The following is a 6,254-nucleotide window of genomic DNA, read 5'->3' as shown; positions in this document are numbered from 1 at the left end:
TTGGCAGCTGCAGTTCCAATCTGATCACTAGAATGGGAACTTCCATATGCCACAGGCAAGGCCCTAAAAAAGCAAAAGCAAGAAAAAAAAAATGTCTGGAGGATCTATGTGGGAGGAAGCACTCAGTTACCACTGAGATTTAGAAACAGGGACAATGCCATAGAACCTTTCAGTTGGAGCACCTTATGACCTAGTTCTTGACCTTCTTTTCTGTATTTATTTTCTTTCTGAATGTTTTCATCTTGGTCTTTGACCTTAAATTGAATATTACTATTTTCCTGGGACTACCATAGCCTAGTACCACCAACTAGATGATTTAAAACAACAGGTATTATCTCACAGTTCTGGAGGCTAGAAATTCAAAGTCAGTGTGTCAGCAGGGCCATGTTCCCTCTGAAACTTGGAGGAGAATCTTTCTTTGCCTCTTGCTAGCTTCAGTGGTTTGCTGGCAATCCTTGGCTTTCCTTGGTTTGCAGCTGCATCACTCTAGTTCCTGCCTTTATCATAACGTGGTGCTCTCTGCTTGTGTGTCTGTATCAATGTGTCTCTTCTGCTCTTTTTATGATGACACCAGACATGTTGGATGTATGGCCCAACTTGCTCCAGCATGATCTTATCTTGACTCATTACACCTGCAATGATCATATTTCCAAAAAAAGTTACATGCTTAAGTACTGGGGGTTAGGACTTCAATCTATCTTGTTGAGAGTCACGATTCAACCCATAACCCCACTAATATACTGGTGATTCCCAAATTCGTGTCTTTAGAATTGATCTTGAGCAATCTCTCAATTGCCTACTTGGCGTCTCCATTTGGATAGCTAGGCATCTCAACATGTACAAAACTTATCACATGTCCCCACCTCACCCCCCTTGAAACCTTTCCTTTCTCAGCCTTCTTCATGTCTGTGAATGGGGCTAATACCTGCCTCACTGACTTTAAAAATCCTAAAAGTTTTCTATTTTCCTCCCTTGTATGTATTCTATCAACAGCTTTTTCTTGCTCTTCTACCTCCATGATGGAAGCAGACTCATCTATTCCTCCTATCTATTCTGCCACCACACAGATCCAAATCACAATGAAATACAAAACTAGCCTCCAAAATTATCTCCTTACATCATTGTCTTTCTACAATCTGTTTTTTCATAACAGCAAAGTAATTTTCTAAAAAGATAACTCAAATCATAACAATCCTCTTCTTGAAACTCAGTCTTCCTGCCATATTTAGAATGAGTTTAAAACATTTAAAAATCTCTCTTGAGATTTCTTTTTTGCCCCATGTGTTATTTAGTAGCATGTTGCTTAATCCTTTGTATGTCGGGATTTCTCAGTTATCTTTCTGTTACTGATTTCTAGCTTAATTCCATTGTGATCTAAAAGCAGACATTGCGTGAGTTCTCTTTTTCAAATCTGATAAGATCTGTCCAATGGCCAGGCATGTGATCTTGGAGAATGTGCCATGTGCCTTGGTCTGAATGATTGTGTTCCCCCAAAATTCCTATTTTAAAATTCCTAACCCTTAAAGGAGATGGTATAAGGAGGTATGGCTTCTGGTGCTTAGGTCACCAGGGTGGAGCCTTCGTGAATGGAATGAGTGCCCTCATAAAAGGGACTCCACAGAGCTGGAGAGCGGATGCATTTATCTGGAGAGATTTAGGAATTCTTCAAGGAGATGATATCTTTTTTGTGGTTGTAGTGCAAAGAATTATATAGAAAAACTAATGGAATGCCTCTTTGTAGTAGAAAAAGAAACCAAAACTCACTCTGCTGTGATAAACACAGATGCAAATGTGATGTATCAACAGTTTTATCTCCTGGGCTGATAAAAATGCAGTGAAAAGACAGTCAATTAGAAAGCGGGTTCTCACCAGACACAGAATCTGCCTGCACCTTCATCTTAGACTTCCCAGCCTCTGGGATTGTGAGAAATACATCTTGGTTGTTTAGAAACCACCCAGTCCATGGTATTTTTGTGAAAGCAGTCTGGACCAACTATGAAGATGTGTAGGCTTCCTCACCCCTTCTGCTATGTGGGAATGCAGTGAAAAGACAACATGTATTCACTTGCACATTTGAGCTCACTTTTTCTCTACTTCCTTGTTTCTGTTTATTTACAGTTGATCCTCCCTCGCAAATGGCCCATTCTCTTTACCTGCTCTCTCCTTGCATCACCTTCCTTCATTTTTAGCCCCCACTATTGCCTGGTCTCATTATTTTGATATTTCCAAATTTAAGTTCATCTGATGGGCTGAACACACCTTTTTGGTCCAATTAATGCCATAAATGGCTTGCCAATATGACGATTGATCAGGTGGCCTTTTCTAATCCAGCCAAAAAGTCTATGATGGAAAAAGGTCAATTAGTACCAAAATACCTGCCTGCAGCCGAGTCAATTTCTCTTTAAAGTGTCTGTGGGTAGGCAAGGTTCCCGACTGACATATCTTGAAATCACCAGCTAAATCACATTTTGCTGTGTACTCAAGGTCAATCTACCCTTCAGCCTTGCTATCATTCCTGTTCTATTTTTAATTTGTCATTTGGAGAAATCCCTGGAAGATATCTGAGAAATCATCCTAGTAGTAGCAAAGGTCAAAAGCAAATAGATAAGTATACCTCCCTCACACCAGTGTAAAATTGAAACTGACATTCCCAGACACTGCAATGAACTTATGCCTTATATTTCTTAATTCACATTCACTCATTTGAATCATAAACACATTCATTAAGCCAAAATTTATCGCACAGTTGTTTGAGCCAAACCACGTTCAAAGGCTTGGACAAAATAGCCATGAACAGAATATACATAACCCCTGCCTTCAGGAGTTTACATACACTACAGTGGGGCCATACAGTGGCTATTTACCATATCTAACTGCCTAGCACTCTCTGAGTGCCCCTCCGGGGTTTTGCAAATTTTCCACCTAAGCGACCCTGGCTCTCCAGGGAAGATCCCCCAAAGCATTCTAACATCTCTTGCAACTAATCCACACACATATGACTACAGCCCTCCCAATCACATGCATTGCTGATGTTAAATACAAAAGAAAATGCCAGGAAAATTAAGTCATACACACAACCTATTTTTTGTGAGGGTGGCATGATATTGCAAAGTCATCCAGGCCAAAAAAGATCAGTAAAACGGTTTCTTACAATAGTATTTGGTGCCCAGGTGTAGAGTCCTCAGTTAAGCTCTCTCATGATATAATCTGGGCATTTTCTAGACTTGAAGGATCCAACATGGTAGCTAATAGCCAGATACTTCTATTGGACTCTTGGACTGTGGCTAGTACAACTGATAAACTAACTTTTTTAAATGAATTTAAATGCAAAATTTAAAACAGATGCCTCATTCAGTTATTGGGAAACTTTTCAATACATTTAGAACACCATTGTTATATGTATTTACTTTTCCAACTGTAAATTTTGTGAAATCAAAATCCAGATCAGGTCTTCTGATGGAAATTTAGTGCCCAGATTGAGATGGGTTGTTAAGTGTAAAATACACACAGGATTTTGAAGACTTCACGTAAAAAATAATGTAAACTATCTCATTAATGTTTGTTTATATTGATTACGTGTTATAACAATATTTTGGACTGATCTAGGTAAATAAAATATGTCCTTAACTTCACCTCTTTTAGTTTACTTTTTTAACATAGCTGTGGAAAACTCTTAATTATGTTTTGGCTCATGTTATATTTTTATCAGATAGCAATTTTCTAGGCCAATGGTTCTCGTATTTTAATATACATCAGAATTAACTCAAAGGGATGTTGATTGGTGTTTTAATTGACAATAAAAGAGGGTGAATCAAGGAAGGAATCTGAAGTAACCTTTCAGGTGAGGTCTGAAGATGAAGATTTGGGGAGTGACTTGCTGGAGAGGGATGGAAGAGCATGAGCTAGGCTTCAGAGCTAGGCAACTGACTGGTACTTCGGGGACACTTCAAGGGGCTCTTGCACCCAGATCATAAGTGGAGAAGCACGAAAGGGTGGTAAGAAGTGAGAAAGGCAGGTGGGAACCAACTTGGACATGGCTCAGTAGTCTTGGTAAGGAGTCTGAAGTGTATTCAAAGTGCAAAGGAAATAGACTGAAGACTTCCAGTTGGTGGAAGTTGGGGATTTGATACCATAGCTAAAAGATTACTCATTCTCATGCCTGGAAAACTGATTGGCTATGAGTGAAGTGGAAATGGACAGAACAATAAGAAGGCAATGCCAGCAATAAAAGGAGGTCTATGTAAAATATGCTAAAATAAGCTAATGGAATTCTAAATAGCTACTGCCAATAATGAGTATAAAGACTGTACAGATACTAAAAAAAAAAAAAAAAAAGTTTAGGGTACAATGTTAACTGAAAAGAAGAGGGTTTAAAATTGAACTGGCATTATGCTTCAACTACATGAGGTTACATATACAAACATGGACTTATACCCCATGTACCTCAAAGAGGAAAAACATAGTGGAATATGGATGCAATTTTTCCTTTTTATTATATTTCCTCCAAAATTTTAAATTCATGTAAGATTAGTTTATGACAACATAAATTGGGAAACTTTCTTTAGTTAATTGAAAGATTTCTCTTGCCTGCCCTCTTAAGACGATGAAATATTTTTATCAGCCCAGAAGATAAAATTGTTGATATGTCACATTTGCATTTGTGTTTATCACAGTAGAACGAGTTTTTATTTTTCTACTACAAAGAGGCATTCCATTTGTTTTCCTATATCATGCATTGCACTACATCCACAAAAAAAAAGATACTATCTGCTTGAGGCATTCCTAATTCTGTTAAAATAAATGCATCTGCTCTCCAGCTGGAAAACAGTGGTGACCATCTGATTTCGAATCTTCTCCTATAACCTCTCATTAACAAAACAAAAACAATGTTTTCCAAATAATTATGATTTGTATAACTAAATGTCTAATAAATTTTACATACTAAGTTTATATCTTGATACCCTATTACCCTATTAAAAAAAGATCTAGAAACTATTCAAGTATTATTATTAAAGGTGAACTCCTCTATAACTTTGAAGTAAGAAAAGGCTTTATAAGTAGGACTTCAAAATCCAAATGTCAAAAATTAAAATTAAAAAATTTGACCTCTTAAAAAGTAAAATAATTTGCATAGCATAAGCACGACAAGCAAAACCAAAAGACAGATGAAAAACTGGGAAAAAAATAATTGCAATATATATCACTTTAAAAGATCTAAAATGCTTAATATACAAAGAATTTTAATTGAGCAAAACCCACCAAAATCGTAAAGAAAATGGGCAGACATTTGAACACGTAATTCACAAAAAGATTAAAAATAATAGCTTGTGGGGAGTTCCTGTCATGGCACAGTGGAAACGAATCCGACTAGAAACCATGACGACGCAGGTTCGATCCCTGACCTCGCTCAGTGGGTTAAGGATCTGGTGTTGCCCTGAGCTGTGGTGTAGGTCTCAGACACAGCTTGAATTGATCCTGCGTTGCTGTGGCTGTGGCGTAGGCCAGCCGCTGTTAACTCTTATTTGACCCCTAGCCTGGGAACCTCCATATGCCGCGGGTGCGTCCCTAAAAAGACACACACACAAAAAACAGCTTATGAAAAGATAATCAATTTCAATCATAATAAGAGAAATGCAAGAGATATCACCTACCCCATCAACTTGACAAACAGATAAAATCAAAAGCTTGACAGTATATTTTGTTGGCAGAGCTGTGAGAAACAAGCACTCACATGTACACCTGGTAGGAAATATTTCCAATTAGAAAATAAAAAAGACAAAACAAAAAATCTATATATACCAATGCCCTTGTTTCATCATTCTCTGAGTAAACGCAAGTGCCACAAATGATAAGACAAACAAGAAAATATCCAAACAGTAAAGTGTCCAGCTTGTCCTTTGTTTCTTTTTGAACTGGGGACAGATTGTTGGGTATTTTACACAAACATAAAGAAATGATGAAACATCTGATTTAAATGGTTAAATCCAATAGGCTGCATCACGTACTTAGTAGTGATGTGAGTATATTTCCTCTAAAATGAGAAGTTCTTAGACTGCAATCTTTTAAGAGCCAAGCATTTAATGCCACACAAGATGGATTACAAGAATAAAATTACTTCCCTGTGGATAGACTGTTAAAACTAAATTAATATTTCAAAGCCTATAATTATTACATGAATTTCTCCCAAATTTCCTTTGAAAAGCTAATACAGTCCTAGTGAGTAAGAGAAAAACCTTCTAACTCAAATCTCTCTC

Source organism: Sus scrofa, chromosome 13, assembly GCF_054392235.1.
Source record: "Sus scrofa isolate SSC_HxYL_T2T_F1_AM1 chromosome 13, Sscrofa_HxYL_maternal_Yorkshire_Landrace_v2.0, whole genome shotgun sequence".
Lineage (NCBI taxonomy): Eukaryota > Metazoa > Chordata > Mammalia > Artiodactyla > Suidae > Sus > Sus scrofa.
Note: the sequence above shows the minus strand (reverse complement) of the source record.